At 43.0% G+C, this 19,330-nt stretch overlaps 2 long non-coding RNA genes across 2 annotated transcripts in view; both read left to right on the top strand.

The window, feature by feature from the left end:
* Nucleotides 1-19,330, top strand: part of LOC116561814 — a 40,365-nt gene that overhangs the window by 14,957 nt on the left and 6,078 nt on the right. The window lies entirely within an intron of this gene.
* On the top strand, nt 8,190-19,202 carry LOC116561813. Its single transcript, XR_004273618.1, has 3 exons — nt 8,190-8,200; nt 11,980-11,986; nt 19,105-19,202. It is a non-coding gene; the product is annotated as an uncharacterized LOC116561813 (long non-coding RNA).

Here is a 19,330-nt window from a genome sequence, read left to right as displayed (position 1 = left end):
ATGGGAGAGAACATGCAGATGAGAAATGGATACTAGGTTCCATTTAATTTATGTGATCTGGTGGGTGAAGATTCCCAAGTGATGCTTCCTTGGGGTGCCACCTATGTGTACCCCAGCATGGGCTGACACACTGGGAGTGCTGGAGGCCTTGGTTGCACCCAGGACCTGCCAGACAGAGGCTGAGCCATGTGCAAACCAGAGGTCCTAGTGCTACCAGAGAAGGTGGGAGAATCGAATCTAGAGGTTAGGTAAGGATGGAAACAGATTGTCACCAGTCTTAATATTTGCCACTTTTGAAGTGTTGAATCTAAAATGCAGAGAGTGAATTACTTGCCCAACATTTTGCAGTTAATGAAGAACAAAAATGAGGGCAGAGGATCTTTCCATTCCCAGTAGAATGAACCTTAGAGGAAGAGATTTGAATCTGGGTATCCTCTGGCCATCACTGAACAAACCTGCATATCAAGTGAGTTTCTTCTCTCAGAAAATAAATAAATAATTATGTTTTATGCAGTAGAAATAAAAGGAATGAAACAAAACAAGCCCCTTACAAATACAGGAATGACTCTCTGTGACTGCCATGCAAGGCATCCAAGCAGCTAGTGAGGATTCAACGGGTCCTTAAGATGCTAGTTGTCAGGACACTGTGGGATTGCTTTCAGATGTGAGAGTAAAATTTCTAAATGTCATTAAAGGTACCCTAGGGATGTTTGTCGTGAAGGAAATCATCCAACTTTCAAGACTAAGTATGTTTAAATTGATACATATGTGTTAGGGTTTGAGTTCTGCTGTAGAATTTGAAAATGACCTCTGCCATGCCTATAAAAGTTCATACCATGCCTGCTCTTACGAACCGTTCAAAAGAGCTAACATTCCAGCATACCACCCTCTCTTGAGTTTTAAGTTTTAAGAGTGAAATTGGCTTTTGCAAAGACAATATAAAGCATGGTTCTTTCTTCATGGTCAGTTATAAATCTCGGCAGTTAATAATCAATGTTCCACCTTAATTTTAAAACAATTTTAAAGTCATGGGGACATTGCCCTAAGTTTTATCTTTATAAGGGGAAAATTTAAAAAGTGTGCTAGGCACAAACAAAGACACACAGATTTTAAAATTAAAAATAGTATACTTTTGTTGTTATTAATCTGCTCCAAACGTTCTGGAGACATTGTCTAATTTAGAAAGATTGATTTCCAAAAGAATTCATGCACTTTCCACTTACATTTCTCAATTGATTTCAAAATTGCAAAAGAAGAAAATAAACACCTCCTGGCTGGTCTTAATGACCAAGCTTCACCGGGCATCTATTTATATTACCCTGAATACTCACTCCAGCAGCCTAAATCAGGAGCCGAGGTGCCGGCACAGGGGCCTTCTCTGGGCTTATTCTACACTGCATTGAATATTAGCAACAAGACCTCTATATGGATTCATCTAAAGGGAGAAAAAAATTAGCTAAAGCCATAAAGATAATTAATCTTTGTTTGAAATGATATTTTCCTTTCTGCTGCCATTTGTCATGTGGAAGCATTAACAAACCCTTTCACTGCAGTGGAAGACAAGGGATGTGATTTGAAACTGCTTGAAAATATTCCTTCCCCTTTTCTTGCCTCTGCGTCTCCCTCCGCCAAAGCCTCTGTGAATTTGTTCCAGTTTCAAAAGCCATCACCCAGGGCTTCCAAATATGTGATTGAAATCCACCACTGCCCAAGACTAATCCCAGAGATGAGAGCCGGCCATCAGATAGCCCCACAGTTGTGCTGGTGTGCAGAAGGGGCTAACTCCCATGATTTTAAAAATTTGGGTATTGCCTCTTTCAAATGGTTATGATGATGGTTTTTTTTTTTTTATCATCAATGAGGCCGTGTTGGTGAGGGTCTACAGATGGCGTCTCCTCCCTCCTCTCACACTGAGCATTCTTTTATTTTTTTATTATTGTATCCCAATGAGTTCTTTATATCTAGTGAGGGCCTGGCTTAATTAGATATTTAAATGATTTTGAGCAATGCTGTTTCTTTAACTCCTAACTGCGACAAACACATATGAAACATACTGTTGGCGGCATTTAATCAACAGCAGTCAATTTATCATTTTCACAGTTTTAGTGAGCGGTTATGAATCACTAAAATCACAGGTATTGTAGACGCAGCGTTGTGGCACTATCATTAACAAATACGCTGTGCACAGAGGGATGACTTCGTAATTGAGTGGGACTAATAAGAATACATCATTTAGCTGCGTGTGACAAACTGTGCCTCCAAACACAAGCATGGAGAATTCACGTTTTGCTTAATAAATAAATTACACAGCCGATGTATTATACATAATTTGTGTCCTCGTGGATTTGAGTGATATATAATGCATGGTCCAAGTCATTTATTTATTAAGACTAACTATATATATTGTGGGAAGGGAATTTTAAACTCCAGGGTAAGGCCTGCCTGGCTAACTGCTGCAACGACTGAGTTTGATTGGGCAGTAAATGAGGTGTGTTTGGGGAGTTAGAAACCCAGGGTAGCGCATCAGCTCTTCCAGCTTCCGTTTTGTCTGTCGATGGCAGAGAGGAGGAAAGACAGCCGGAAGCTTCCACAGCATGGTAAGAGATGCACGACTTTCAGGGATGAGAAAAGTGAAAACATCTTTAAGAATACTTGAAGTAAAAAAAAAATGTAACATTTATTATATCAAACACATCTTGGGAGTGCTAAATTGCAAGAGGCTTAGCAATTTGCTTTCAGGATGATTGATACAAAGAGGGAACCGTGAGGTATTCTAACATGTGGCATATCCAGATGGAAAAAAAGGTGGTAAGAGAATGTCCTTAGGGTGTCCACATTCCTGCTGTGCGTGATTCAGGAGCCAGGATTTGACTGTGATCACGGGGTCCAACACTTGGGGGAAGGTGTTATAGATTCAGAGTGTTTTCAGATGGCCTTGGTATTTGGGGACAGGAACCCCATGTCTCTCCAACATGGACTGTCTCTGTATTATGATTTATGAACGTAATCACAAGTGCATGCAACTCCAAAAATGGAGGCATGGGATCCGACATAAATTTCAGTTCTTCTTCTCCGAGCAACTGGAACCCAATATAGGAATTGATACAGACAAACAAATGCAGACAAAACCTGCTCCAAATCCCAGAACCCTGCAAGAGTTATTGAAAGCTGTGCCTCCTCCTTGTCTCTCACAAAGCTCATCCGGGAAACCTTCTCTGGTATTGCAGCCTTCTTCTATTGGAGCCCTAATTATGGATTCTGATTATTCCACATCTCTAATCACACAAATCACCTGAAGATCACTTTAGGTTTAGGTGACAGCAATTGGTTTCTATGAAGGCTTTTATTCTTCCATAGACTAAAGCCTGTCTACAGGATTTATTTATTATGCGCGTTTGCCTATCCCTCTTTCTAACTGAAGAACTGTGTGTCACAGATGCTCGGTGATATCGTTTGGAGGTTTGTTGAAATGTGATCCCCAGTGTTGAAGGTGGGGCCTGGTGGGAGGTGTCTGCATCATGAAGGCTTGCTGCCCTCCCCATGGCAATGAGAGAGTTCTCACCCTGTTAGTCCATACTAAAGCTGGTTGTTTAAAAGAGCCTGGCATCTCTCTCGCTCCCTCTCTTGCCATATGACCTACCTGCCTGTACCCTATTCACCTTCCACCATGAGTAAAATCTTCCAGAGGCCGGAGGCCTCACCAGAAGCTGAACAAACATGGCTGCCATGCTTGTACAGCCTGCAGAATTGTGATTCAAATAAACCTCTTTTCTTTGTAAATTACCCAATCTCGGATAATCCTTTATGGCAATGCAAAACAGACTAACACACTTGCTGAAAAAATAAGTGGGTAGCCATGTTATATATCATTTCCATATGTGGAAAGTCACTTTCTGACTGGAGCGTAAGGCAAATCAAGTCTCACGTGGTTCTCTAAGGCTTCCGATTAAAACCCTCACACTCTGCATGGGCAGCGGGGCCCAGGGTCTGCTTTGACCATCTCACCCAGCAGGGCCATGATGATGGAACCCCATTTCTCTGCTTCCCTTGACAGAAAGACTAGAAAAGCTGCCTGCACTCACAGTCCCAATGGCCTCCTCAACACGTCTCCCTTGAATCCATTTACAGATCTGACCCCCTGCTCCAGTGGGGTTGCTCTTCCCAAGGTGCTTCCCTGCCTCCGTGTTGGCAAATCCAGTGGTTGGTTGCTGGACTTGCTCTTGCTTGACTGTTGGCAGCTTTGATGTGGTTGATGACATGCTTCTCTTTGTACCATCTTTCCACTCAATTTCTGAGACATCACTACCTCCTGGTTCTCTTTCTACCTCACTTGATTTTACTTTCTTCTGCTGAATACTCCTCTTTTTCCTACCCCTGGATGTATGAACACCCCCGGCTTTGTGGTGGGACCTCTGTGTACACATCCTCCTCTTATGTAGGTCTGTATTCTATTGCTGTAACTGTCATTTGTAGGTGATATCTTCTGCTCTATCTATTCTAGACTTGTCTATCCAATGGCCTACTTGGTCTGTGCACCTCTGTGCCTAATTTGAAATTCAAATTTAACGTGTCCAAAGCTAAACATTTGATCATTTTGCAAAAACCTGCTTTCTTCCCAGTTTTACCCATCTCAATAAATAGGAATTAAATGTTTCTGATTTTTAGGATCCAAGCTTCAAAATTACCTTGAGTTCATTTCTTTCTCTCATTCTTCACATCTATATATTTGAGAAATTCTATGGACTCTACTTCAAATATATCTTTACTATCTAATCACTTCTTAGAGGAGGGACCTTTAGAATGTTGAAGTGAGGACTTCCATAAATCCAATTCTCCATAAAGGCAATGACAATACAGGCAAATTATCAATGCCAGCCTCTTTTCAACAACACCCAGAACTCTGGAAATTGACCAAAGGCTTACAACAACTTGAAAAGCATTTATTCATGAAAGATGACTGAACATTGATAAGAACAGCAGAGCTGTGTTCTAACTTGGCCTACTCCCCTCCTTCTGTCCTCAGTCCTGCAGTATCCTTGAAAACCAGGAGTCTCAAACTCACAGCAATCACAAAAGCCAACAGTCTCACGGCTACTGGGCAGGGCTGAGTGGATTTGGAGAACTCCAAAAGGTCCCTCCCCAAGGCATTGTCCCCATTGGATCCACCTCACAGCTCTCCGGGAGAAGTCCCACTCACAGGGCATTGACCTGACTCAGAGCTCCATGAGAAAAGTCCCATCTCAAGAGCATTTGTTAAAAATAATGAACTGCATTTTTAAAAAATCTGGGGATCAAGATGTTCATAGAAGGCTTTGAAGAGCTGTGCTTTTCTTTGGGAAGGCCTTCAGGCTTTTCACATGTATAGGGTTGCATCCAGGCTCAGGACAGATCTGAAGGAGTCCCAGCCACTCACCTTTGGCTGAACTTGAGACCCTGCACAAGCAGGAAGTAAAGGCTAAGGAAGACTTGGGAATGGCCTGGGCACGGAAGATGTGCCTGACACAGAAAACGCTGTTAAAGGGTGCCTGGAAGCCTTGCTGTCTAAGACATCTCAGGAAACCTCTGACTGCTAAGCTAACTAAGCAGAGACTTCGGTAGTCCCATATAACAGGGAATACAGACTTTATGGAATTAAAAAACAAAACACAAAACAGCCGCAACAAAAAACCCTGGAGAAGGGATAGGATCAGAGCTCCAAAGTTGCCTCATTCTATTATCTAAAATGTCCAGTTTTCAAAGAAATACTATGGGATGCACAAAAGAAACAGGAAGGTGTGGCCCATATATAGGAACAGAAGCAACCGCTAGAAAATATCCCTGAGGGGGCCCGGATGTTGGACTTATCACAGCCTTTAAATCAGTGATCGCACAATTGCACATATGTTGAAAGAACGAAACTCAAATCACTCCTCATCATCTCTGCTGATCCTCCTCTGGTGCGTCATCTGACCTGGCCTGGGCAGTATCTTCCTCTCTGGCTCCCTGGATCACAGCTGCTCCTTACAGTCTGCTCTTTGTGCATGAGCAGCAGTCAGGTCAGGCCAATTCTTTCAATTGCTTGCATTGCACTCCTGTTAAAAATCCAGAGTTCTTAGCAGAGCACAATGGCACCTCATGATATGATTCCAGCCACTTCTCTGACCTCCATCCTATGACTCCCTGCTTTCTCACTGCTCCCTCAGCACACCAGCCTCCTGCACTTCCTGCGTGTGACTTCAGGTCCCAGGTCAATTATCACCTTTTCTAAATGACCTTCCTAATTTTTTTTTCATGCCTTCCCTTCTCTAGAATATAGGCTCAGTGAGATGAGGTAAGGTGCCTCTTATCCCAGTGCAGTTAAAATACCTGGTTTAGAGTAGATAATGAATATTAGTTGAATGTATGAATGAATACAGGCTGAAACAGCTTAATGGTTATACTAGGTGATTAATTTCATTAGGAATGTTAATCACAAGGATTTTGTAGTCATCATGTGGTGCTCATTGGTGCTCAGTGGCAGAAAACTCTAAAATGCTTCTCTTGGCCATTTTTGAAACATCCAAATCAGTAATTTAAAAATGTTTACTTTAAAAATTTTAAAAATGCAATAGGCTGGCCTGGTGCGGTGGCTCATGCCTGTAATCCCAGCACTTTGGGAGGCCAAGGGGGCCAGATCACAAGGTCAGGAGTCAAGACCAGCTTGACCAATATGGTGAAACCCCGTCTCTACTAAAAATAAAAAATTAGGCAGGTGTGGTGGCGCATGCCTGTGATCCCAGCTACTTGGAGGCTGAGGCAGGAGAATCACTGGAACTCAGGAGGTGGAGGTTGTGGTGAGCCGAGACGCCTCATTGCACTCCAGCCTGGGCAAAAAGAGTGAGACTTGGTCTCGAAAAAAAAAAAAAAAACAGTAATGCAAAACCACCGAATGATTCAAATGAGGGATCTCGCATAATCCAATTTGTTTTCCCAAGATCACACTGCCTGCTCTGCGGAGATCAGATTGGGTGGAGGCAAGAATAAATGTGGGGAATCCCTTGGCAAGCAATGTGAAGGTCCTGGCGAGATTCACTGAGGCTTGAATGGTGGCCATGGCAATGGAGAAAGGGAAGTCTAATTTCTCACAGTTCCAGAGGCCAGAAGTCCAAAGGCAAGTTGTGGGCAGGGCCAGCTCCTTCCGAGGCCTCTCTGAGATTTCTCCTTTCCCCACCTCTCTCCCAGCTCTCAGTGGCTGCAGGTGCTTCTGGCTGGTGGCTGCGTCCCTCCGCGCTCTGCCTTCATCGTCCCATGGTTCTTCCTCGTGTGGATCAGGATGTCCTCTCCTCTTCTTACAAGGACACCAGTCCTGGAATTTACAGCCTGATCCTGATCGCATCTGCAAAAACTCAATTTCCAAATAAGATCGTGTTCAGAGGTTCTAGGTGGACGTACATTTTGAGAGGCACAGTTCAACCCAGGACAGAGGGTGAGGGCAGTTTCCAGGATAACCAACAGGTGTCCATGTAGATGGCAGTGCCTGCAAGTATCAGAGTGGAGTCTCTGGAAGCAGGTCTGAGGTGAGAGGTCGAGAGCTTTGACTTAGTCATGTCAGGGGAAAGGCACTGGGAGGCATCAGAGAGGCCCTTCCAGGGTTCCGTTGGATGTACCAATCTGAGAGGTTCGGTTTGAAAAGGAAATTTTGGAGAGGTGATATGAAGATGGTGTTGATAGCCACAGGACTGGATGAGTTGAGCAGGGAAGGAAAAGACGGTAGTGTCAGGATTTGTAGTATCTTTAAGAAAGTTTGCTCTTTGGAGGAGAGTCACAGCCCAGCCTAGCATGTTCCCATACTTTCCTGAGTGTTGGTAAGCTGATACAAGTTTTGAAGTGAACTTTCTTTCTAAACTTCCTTGGAGTCTGAGAGGCCACAGTGACTCCTGATTCTGTTCCAAGATGTCTGACTAATCAGAAATAAAAACCTGCATGGGTTCCAGGAGGTGGCACAGTTTAGGTCCTAAGGCTGTAGGCTGGGCTTGGAATTCTCTGTAGGGTGCTGGGCTGTTTGTCCATGCAGTGTGTGGTGACCTGGGGCCACACAGAGGGAGAGGAGAAGCAGCAGACCTGGCTGGGGCCCCAGAAATCTGAGGCCTGCTCATGGGTCAGTTCAGGTTTTCTGAACTTCGGCCACTGACCCTTACTGTTACCACCCTTGGGACCTCATCCGTGGGATGAAATGGTACCAGTGAATCCTAATTCGTGGGGATGTTTTATTTATTTATTTAGAGATAGCTCCTCACTCCATCACCCGGGCTGGAGTGCAGTAGTGCAATCATGGCTCACCACAGCCTCAACCTCACAGGCTCAAGTGATCCTCCTGCCTCAGCCTCCTGTGTAGCTGGGACTGCAGGCATGCACCATGATGCCCAGTTAATTTTTTGTATTTTTGATAGAGATGGGGTCTCTGTATGTTGCCCAGGCTGATCTTGAGCTCCTGTGTTCAAGCAATCCTCCATCTTGGCACCCCAAACTGCTGGAATGACAGGTGTGAGACCCCACACCTGGCCTCATAGGGTCGCTGTAGGGACAAGCGGGATGGTGCACCTGACGCCTGAGCACGGGTCCCGGCACAGAAGGAGCCACTAAGAAGACTTGATAAGGAAAGCGAGAGGCAAAACATGAGGCCAGATGTTGTTTTTCAGCCAATCTGCACTTTTCTGTTAAAATGAAAGGAGCAAAGCCTCATATTTTTGCAGGCCATGGCGATCTGAATAGGCGTGAGGAAGAACTGTTTGACGTGGAGATTTCAACGGTAAGAGATGGGTCAGAGAGACACGGAGGGGCCTCCTTCACTGCCACACCATGCCCAGAGAGGGGTGCACAGATCCCAGAGGAAAGTTGTGGGTTGAAAATGTGTCCTTTTATAGCAGAAGAATTAAGTATCATTATTCCTAAGCCTTAAAAATACATTAGGATTATGGGCCTATTGTATTCAAAATTCCTATGACACAAGGTCGCAGCTGTGATGCTTCAGCTGGTTTCTTCTCTGGAGCAACATACAGTGGGGATTGTTAGGATTTCCCGGCAGACATACTGAAGCCCGGGGGGCTGTGTGCACGGGAACATGTGTGGAAAAGCAGCCAGTCAAGGAGCTCCAGAAAACGGAACAGCAGCCTGCATGACCTAAAATAGGGCTATGCTAACCTTCACAAACGAGGTGGGGCTATTCCCAAGAAACCTGATTTTACGTGATGTCATCCCTTCTCCTTACCTACCGACAGTCTGTGAACACAAAAGATACCATGATTGTGTCAAGGTCAAAATCAAAGTAAAATGCAACAGGTAAAGCTGCTCAGCAGGAAAATGCCCTTGAACTGATCTGGGTTGGTTCCCTTTCATCTCAGCCATTAACCATCTAAAGGCCCAAGCAGGAGAATTTTGGATCTTCCTTCTTTATTTTTTTCTTTTCTTTTTATTTTCCTTCTGTCATCTCTGATCGCCTTGCACTAAGCCCATGCTAACAGGACAGAGAGATAAAGAGCGAACACAAACATGTCTTGGCCCCTGCGGCCACTGAGATAAGTTTAATAATTTAAATTGACCCAGGGGCCTATGTATGGAATAATCCTCCACGTAGATGACCCGGTGATTCCTAACTCATTTTCGAGTCCGTATCCAGCCGTGTGAAAGTGTTAATGTCTCCCCCCATCACACTGTGCTGGGTACACTTATCTTTTTCATACCCAATAACCAGAGACAATGATTATATTATTCATAAGATATTTTTACCTGAAGTGATAAGGCATACAGCTTTAGTTATTATTTTCTAATCTTTTTTTTAACTGGCACCTTCTTGTATAGCCCAAGGAATAGACTTGATTTTTATATTAAAATTGTCTTTTCCACATTTTTAGTTGTTGTTGATTTTTTAAAAATTAATATTATAGGATAAACAGTGGGAATTTAAAAATGAGAGCCTATATTCTATTTGTAAGGAAGCAGAGGCAAATATAGTAGGAGTCATATGACAAATGCTTTTGGTCCGTACCTGCTGCTGACCTCCTTTAGTTACAAATCCCCTAGAGAAGGATGAATACTATAGACCCTGTCCTCAGACACTGGGCATGTTCACACACACCTGAACTCTGAGCTGAATTTGGTAGATTGAAAGCCTTCCTGAAATCTGACTTCCCTGTTATCTTCCTTGCAGTATGAGGCCTTCCTACCACGACAGATGTGACGTCCAATTGTTTTGGGGCAAAATAAGTGACAGATATGCTCTAATATGTTTCTCTGCTATTCTGCTAATTCGAATGGATGTTGATGAAAGTCCTATTGCCCAAGAATTTCCTTCAGTTTCCTCCTGAAGACCGAGTCTGCCAAATAAAGTGTATGCCTTAGACAAACATCACATCTTCTCACTTATTTGTGGGATCTAAAAATCAAAACAGTCGAACTCATGGACATAGAGAACAGAAGGATGGTTGCCAGAGGCTGGGAAGGGTAGTGGGTGTGGAGCAGGGGAAGGTAGGGATGGTTAATGGGTACAAAAAATAGAAAAATAAATAAAACCTACTATTTGATAGCACAACAGGGTGACTGTAATAGTCAATAATAAAACAATAACTTGCTTGTACATTTTAAAATCACTTGAACAATGTAATTGGATTGTTTGTAACTCAAAGGATACATGTTTGAGGGGACGGACACCCCATTGGCCATGATGTGATTATTATGCATTGCAAGCCTGAATCAAAACGTTTCATGTACTGCATAAATATATACATCTACTATGTACCCACAAACATTAAAAATAAAAAAATTAAAGTGCATGTGTTTTCTGAAGTTCAAATACAATTGAACTATTAGAATTTTCCTAAATTCTAGAAATCTCTAGAAATTTTAGAATCTTTCTCTACAGTAAAGAGATTAGCACATTTGGAAGAAGATTAGATATTAATAGGTTATGTTATGCTTCCTTCATTAATGGTTTAGAATGAGGTGATTTCCCTGATGAAATGGAGAAGTCAGAATACTCATGTTTGTACCCATCTGTTTCACTTGACCTTGGCTGAGTCTTGTTACCTCTTTTTTTTTTTTTGAGGCAGAGTCTTGCTCTGTCTCCAGACACCAGGCTGGAGTGCAGTGGTGCGATCTCAGCTCACTGCAACCTCCGCCTCCCAGGTTCAAGCAATTCTCCTGCCTCAGCCTCCTGAGTAGCTGGGACTACAGGCCCATGTCACCATGCCCAGCTAATTTTTGCATTTTTAGTAGAGACGGGGTTTCACCATGTTGGTCAGAATGGTCCCGATCTCTTGACCTTGTGATCTGCCTGCCTCGGCCTCCCAAAGTACTGAGATTACAGGAGGGAGCCACCGGCCTGGCCATCTTGTTACCTCTTACAGATTCCTTATTAAACAAGAGCAGGTTGTGTTGATTTCTATGCTCCTTTCTAGCTGTGTTACCACATCATGAACCTTTGATTCATTTGGCTCTTACTCTTGACCACCAGGTCCCTTCAGTTTCCTGAGTCATGGGGCTGTTTCTGCAGTTATGTGGAAATAACAGAAGCCTTTGCAAACCCTTCCTCATATTGGGGTGCAAATATGGTCACCTGTTCTTATTTTAAACAATTGCCCAAGGACCTCAGATGCCACATTAGCGGAAAGACTCACCATATCCAAAACCCTCAGGGCATTGGACAGCCGGAAGACAGTGACTGCTTCAGCCCGTGAGCAACCGCAGGATGGGGTTCAGAGCTCTTCCTGCCACACTGAGTCTCCCAGGGTACTCGATCCTCTCCTGCCACGCTGAGGCTGACCTCAGTTGCAGAATGCCTCTCGTCCCCAACCCTGTAAGCACTGTGTTTCTCAGAGGAAGGACGACCTTCTGCTGTCAGTGCTCGGCTCTCTCCGTGCTTGGGCCCCGATGCTGCAGATCTGGGGTCTCATGGTCCGTGTTGCCAGACATGGCTGCATTTCAGGCCTCTGGGTGGGCCTGGGCCCAAGGCAGCCAGGAAAGGAGGGTGTGTGTGTGCCACGCCGTGGGCCAGGAGCCCATTTGCTGCCCTCCCCTAGGACCCGGGACACGGAGCAGACATTTGTTTTGCTGCTAAGCTTTTCAAACACAGTGCCTGAATTCACATCTAAAAAAAAAAATAGAAAATGAGACGCTGGAAAGGAGACTATGAACTTCATTCCTTTCAGGGGAGGCTGACTGCATCATTCTGGGCGGTGAGCTCTGTGATGCTAAGATCATTCAGTGTCGAAGAGAAGCTCTCCAAGTGATTCAAGGACATTCACACTTGTTCTTCTGTGATGGGTATTCCGAGTGATTTCTTACACTTCCCTTCTAGATAACTGTCTTTAAACTTTTGAGCACCTTCTTCCATTTTGAAGCATTGATCTTTGATGATGCATGGCAGCACCTTTTGAGGACAGAGACTGTCTCCACTCTGTGGCCCAGAATCCTCATTAGAAAAGTTTGGAGTCAGCCAGGCTCAGTGGTTCATCCCTGTAATTCCAGCACTTTGGGAGGCTAAGGTGGGTGGATCGCTTGAGCTTACAAGTTTGAGACCAGCCTGGGCAACATGGAGAAACCCCATCTCTACAAAAAATACAAAAATTCGCTGGTCATGGTGGTGCTTGCCTGTAATCTCAGCTACTCAGGAGGCTGAGGTAGGGGGCTGGCTTGAGCATGGGAGGTGAAGGTTGCAGTGGGCTATGATCGTGCCACTGCACTCCAACCTGGATGACAGAGCCAGGCGTTTTCCAAAAAAAAAAAAAAAAAAAAAAGCCTGAAGTCCCATGTCCTGTGAGCACACAGCAACTAACATCTTTGTGACCGGCAGAATGACATTGTGCCACCTGTCTGAGTGAGAATTTATTGAGTATTTATGCCCTACATTTACTGTGAGAACTAAGGGGGAAAAATGCATATGATTCTTGGCTGAGTGCTTGACATGTTTTCTTTGTTTAATAAAAATTAGCTATTATTCTTGTTTGCTATTACTTTTTATTGTAAAAGACACCATTTTAGTTCTTGGAGAAATAAAATAAGCCATTTAATACATTCACATTAGGAAGGGGTTAGTTCTATCATGGTTATTTGTGGTTTTGGAACAATTTGATCTCTTTACCAATAATTGTACATTTGAAAGCTGAAACTATTAAAGTGCAAAGATTCCAGTTGGACTGATAAAATTCTCTATCTGCTTAGCATATATATTTTTTACTATATTAGGATGAGAGAAAATGAAACAAATAATGAATTAGCAAATGGTATTTTCAAGGGAAACCAACTGAAAACTTAGCAAGTTTAAGTTCAGTGGATATAGGTGCAACTTAGCTCACTTGTGAAAAGCAAACAAATAAAATGTAAAATGTGAAATGATCGTGCTGCTTATGTGATTTGGAAAAATAACTCATGGCTTCAGTATTCTAAAAACTCTAAATTGACTTTAAAGATTGCTAAGAGGGAAGGAAGATGTGACACTAATATTTACATATTAAGTTTTGATGGAGACCATAAAAGAAACTTAGCATCAAATTTAAATGCTCATAGAAACGTCAGCCATGGTTAGATCATCTCCTTACAGTCACACAGGCGCTGTAACTTGCCATCGTAAACGAGAAGGAAAAGTGGGACTTACAATCTTGTCCCCAGTCGCTGATGAGCAGCATTTAAATTGTCTCTTTATATGAGGGTGAACGTTTAGTTGGGGGAAATGCAGAGAATCCAGGTGCTACAGAAAACTGTAATGGAGAACTTACTTAGAAGGTTTTTCATTGCTTTTTGCTTTAGGAAATGGAAGAAAGAATTTGTTGTGGTTGATGATGTTTCAGGTCAAGGACTAGCATGTACGATACTGAGCTCTATCTTACCTATAAAACCATTAATTTTATAGTATCATCCAGATGCACAAAAGATGAAATTGGAATATATAGGAGCTGAAAGGTAATATTGTGGAAATTTGTTTGTTTCTTGATCATACAAAATAGGGGTTGTGATTTTATAGCTAAAAAGTCAATGCTAATTTTATCTGATGCTTACCAAAGGAGAAAAGTTTTTAGTTTTATCCAAAGCCAACTTTCCCCATTGTGAGGTCTCCCATCATTTCCCCCCAGGAACTATAAATTTATAACTTGTCATTGGCCATATTATGTCCTATATCTCTATTTATTATTAATGCATATTTTAGAGTGCTGGTGAATATTGGCACATTTTATTATGCTGATAAACAATGTTGGACTGCTAGGTAAAATGTGTTGTCAGCAGTGATTTCTCTCTTCTCTTCCATACCTTTTTCATTTTATTCTGGACTTATAGAGATGAGACTGCAGGATATCAAATCATACTGGGGTCTGATCCTTCTTCTGTGTTTTTTAAGTTGATGAGTTAGGAATAGAATGGAAGAGATTATTCATTATGCAGAAATACACAAAAATATTTACACAACATAATTCTCTTCAGATATTTAGAAAGCGTATTAGTCATTGGCTCAAAGTAAGAAAATATTCTTCTCTCAAGACATAGAATTTTGACCCTTTGACTTTCAGAATCAACAATCCCACCGGGAGTTTAACTGAATAGGGGTGTAGATCAGGCACTTACCTAGAGTCCAGGAGACTGAGGATCAGCAGAACCAGGGAAGCTCAGGTACGTTAGACATCAATCACCCACAAAGGTTTAAGGCTCCCTCCACGTTCCAGTGACTCCCACAACCCTGAAGCAACTTGTGGAGGAAATACAGTGTAGCCATGTGGAGTTTCTGAGTGGCCAGTTGACGGGAATACTTAGTATCATTGAGTTTTAAAATTAAGCTGTTGGATTTGCCTTGATTCAGGTGTATCGTTTTCATTACATTTGTTGTACATGGTAAGATGATTACCGCAGCATAATATGGCCTTCCAGGTTTTAGGGATAGTTTTTTGTTAGGATATTTGTAATGCTACTCAGTTTAGAGGCAGTCTGAACTTGAGAGGCAAAAGTGTGATACAATGTTATTTATTTATTTTTAATGGCCTTTATTCAAAGCATGACCTTCAATCTATCCTTCCAGCTGTGTAGGCTCCTGTAACACATCTCAGCCCAATTCCATGATTTTCAGCCACTTTAAGTTATGAAAACAATCCCATTTTATATGTGCCCCCAGGCTTCACCATAGGTTCTTTGAAGTCCCCTCTTCCGCTCTTTAGTGAGGAGAACCAAGCAAGTCTCCCCCTCTATTCCTTCAAGGGAGGAGAATCAGGGATGGAAAAGTCTCTCTTTTTAGCTCCTTCCCCCAAAAGCAGAGGCTTTATATCCGTATTTCCTGGCGGTCAGGCTGCCTGGAACAGTTTGAGTCAGTTGGCCCAGCAGCAGAGATTTCCTGCCTGTACCAGGGTGTAGTCGTTCATTTTCTGTATCAATTTAGAGCATGCTTTTAGATGAGATTAATGTTCAAAACAGTGAACTGTGGGTAAAGCAGATTGCCCTTCAAAGTGTGGTGGGCCTCATCTAATCAGCTGAAGGTCTAAATGGAACACAAAGACAGGCCTCACTGAGCAAGGGGGACTAGCCAGCAGGTGGCCTTTTGGTCCACCCACACCGTTGCTCTCCTGGGTCCCTACCTGCTGGCCCACCCTGCAGATGTAGAATTTGCTAGTCTCCGTAATTGCATAAAGCAATTCCTTATTTAGGATCAATAATAGTATCCTAATAGATCCTTATTAGGATCAATATATTATCCTATATGTATATACACATTACTATCTGTTCAAGTTTTCTGGAGAACCGTGACTAACACACAGGGCTTTCTTTGAAAGTCACCTGGTAGAATTTATAACTTTGTTCTGTGTTTCCACTCCAATCCCTGCATGACTCAGTCATCTCTGAGTGACAGCCAAAGAACTCCACTAATGCCTTGAAATATCCATCAGACAAGCACATCTTATATTTGTGTGAAATCTGACCCCATTATGAGAGAAGAGGGTAGTGGAGGCAGTGAGTGGCTGGTGTAGCATTCAAGCCTCTGAAGACAGATGTGCACTGCAGGTGGTGTATAGCTGTTCACAGTATCTGAGGCCTCTTCCTTCCTGAGGGGAGATGATTCTTCCCTATGCTGTTATGCTGGGGTGTGGCTGTGTGATTTGCTGTGGCCGATGATACGTGAGTGGAAATGACGCTTTCAGCAGCAGCTTCGAGCATCAGCTGGTGCTCTGTCATGCACGCTGCATTAGTCCATTTTCACACTGCTATAAAGAAATACCCGGGACCGGGTAATTTATGAGGGAAAGAGGTTTAATTGACTCACACGGCTGGGGAGACCTCAGGAAACTTACAATCATGGCAGAAGGCAAAGGAGAAGCGAGTACCTTCTTCACAGGGCGGCAGGAAAGAGAAGAACAAGCGGAGGAAATGCCAGATGCCTACAAAACCATCAAATCTCACGAGAACTCTCTTACTATCACAAGAACGGCACGGGAGAAACTGCCCCATGATCCAATCACCTCCCTCCCTCGACACGTGGGGATTACAGGTCCCTCCTTCAACAGGTGAAGATTACAATTTGAGATGAGATTTGGGTGGGGACACAGAGCCAAGCCACATCACACTCCTTCTGTCTGCCTTGGTCATTGCCACTCTTCCAGGGGATGCTGCCGGCACCTGGGCTCCAGTTTGAAGGCCGTGGATCAGGGCTGCAGCCCACCTGCTTTGGGCAAGTTGCATAAGAAACAAAACTTTGGGCCAGGTAGGGTGTGGTGGCTCACACTTGCAATGCCAGAACTTTGGGAGGCTGAGGAGGGCAGATCACTTGAGGTCAGGACTTTGAGATCAGCCTGACCAATATGGCGAAATCTTGTCTCTACTAAAAATACAGAAAAATTAGCCAGGCATGGTGGTGGGCACCTGTAGTCCCAGCTACTTGGGAGACTGAGGCAAGAGGATTGTTTGAACACAGGAGGCAAAGGTTGCCGTGAGTTGAGATTGAGTCACTGCATTCCAGTCTGGGTGACAAAGGTTGGGTGTGGTGGCTCATGCCTGTAATCCAGCACTTTGGGAGGCCGAGGTGGGTGGATAACGAGGTCAAGAGATCAAGACCATCCTGGCTAACATGGCGAAACCCCGTCTCTGCTAAAAATACAAAAATCAGCTGGGCATGGTGGCATGCGCCTGTGGTCCCAGCTACTCGGGAGGCTGAGGCGGAAGAATCACTTGAACCCAGGAGGTGGAGGTTGCAGTGAGCTGAGATTGCACCACTGCACTCCAGCCTGGCAACAGAGCAAGACTCCATCTCAAAAAAAAGAAAAGAAAAGAAAAGAAAAGAAACAGGAAAAAAACTTCATTGGTGTACTTAGTTACTGCAAAATAATATTTTCTATTTTAGCAGATACATCACCATTTTAAACAGGTAGGGGCAAAGTCCCTACAATATCAGGCATTTAAGAATGTACTCAGGCTCATAATTATGGTTACAGATTTCTATAGTGATGTGGAATAAAATGTTCTCGATTTTTGAATCAAAATTTGCTTGTTTGTCACATACTGGGAGACACTGTTGTTGTGTGGCTATCACGGGCTAGTAATTGCTACAAAAAGTGTAATGGCTTCAAAGCCATTTAAAATTCTCTTTGGAATTCTGAATTCAATTGTTGATCTAATCCATGGTAAGAAAATTTTAAAGGCAGCCCAGATTTGACCACTATGGAATATATCCGTGTAACAAAATTGCACTTTTACCCCTTACATTTATATCAGTAATTTATTTTAATTGGTTTTAATTTTAATTTTTGTGGGTACATAGTAAGTGTATATATTTATAGTGTACATGAGATGTTTTGATACATGCATACAATGTGAAATAAGCACATCATAACCTCTGAGGCATCCACCCCCTCAAGCATTTATCCATTGAGTTGCAAACAATCCAATTGCACTCTTTCAGTTATTTTAAGATGTACAGTTAAGTTATTACTGACTATAGTCACCTTGTTGTGCTATCAAATAGCAGGTCTTATTCATTCTTTCCATTTTTTAATATCAATAATTAAAAATAAACAAAGAGAGATGTTTAATATCACAGGTGATGACCTCAGTCCAGAAGCTTATCAGTCTCCTCACCTATAAATTATAGCTGTGAGCATAGGATAATCTCTTAGGTCCTTCCTAGATCTCGTATACTAAAATATGTATGATATTAGACATTAGATTTGGAAGCGTTCATAGAGGTCATTTTACCCTGTGATGCCCAAAACAAGAGTGGCTTCCACAGCAACCCTGCAAGGGACCATTGAGCCAGAGTGTTCTCGTGAGGGTCCAGAGTCTCTTGAGACAGCTCTATTTTCTTTAGAAAGTTCTTATGCTGGTCGTTTGTTAGTGGTGGATTTTTGACTTGTGCAAAACAAATGGTTTCTCCAAATAATAAAGAGAAAAAATGATTAGCTCAAGAACTTTCTGAATAGTACAAGAGCCTTCTCTTTTTTTCTAAGAGAAAGTCCTCCCAATGCTTGAAGCCACCATCATTGATCCCCCCAGCCCTCTCTTCTCTGCGACAAACACTTAAAATCACTTTCAGTGCTCTTCCCAGAGCACTCCTGACAGAATCCTCTCTATCTTTTTACTCATCCCTAGACACACTCTTGGAGTCAGTAACACAAATCAAATAATATATGGGCCTAGAATCAAATATAACGCTCGAAGTATGGAAGGAAGGAGAAGGGCGGGACTGTTACTCGCCATTATGTGGAGCCTTGTTCATATGCATATTGTCATAGTTAACTAATATACCTGGTAGAGTTTGGCTGTGTCCTCACCCATATTTCATCTTGAATTGCAGCTCCTGTAACACCCACATGTTGTGGGAGGGACCCAGTGGGAGATAATTAAATCATGAGACTGGTTTCCCCCTACTGTTCTTGTGGTATTGAATAAGTCTCAAGAGATCTGACGGTTTTATAAGGGGAAACTCCTTTTGCTTGGGTCTCATTCTCTCTTGTCTGCTGCCAGGTAAGATGTGCCTTTCATTTTCTGCCATGATCATGAGGCACCCCCAGCCATGTGGAATTGTGAGTCAATTATATCTCTTTCCTCTATAAATTACCCAGTCCCAGGTATGTATTTATTAGCAGTGTGAAAATGGACTAATACAGAAAACTGATATTGGTGGAGTAGGGTGCTGCCATAAAGATACCCCAAAATCTGGAAGCAACTTTGGAATTGGGTAGCAGGCAGAGGTTGGAACAGTTTGGAGGGCTCAGAAGAAGACAGGAAAATGTGGGAAAGTTTGGAATTTCCTAGAGACTTGTTGAATGGATTTGATCAAAATGCTGCTAGTGATATGGACAATGAAATTCAGGCTGAGGTGGTCTCAGATGGAGATGAGGAACTTGTTGGG

This window comes from Sapajus apella, unplaced genomic scaffold, assembly GCF_009761245.1.
Source record: "Sapajus apella isolate SASKATOON/1434 unplaced genomic scaffold, GSC_monkey_1.0 scaffold30, whole genome shotgun sequence".
In the NCBI taxonomy this organism is placed as follows: domain Eukaryota; kingdom Metazoa; phylum Chordata; class Mammalia; order Primates; family Cebidae; genus Sapajus; species Sapajus apella.
The sequence above is the reverse complement of the archived record's forward strand: the minus strand, read 5'-3'. Positions and strand labels throughout refer to the sequence as shown.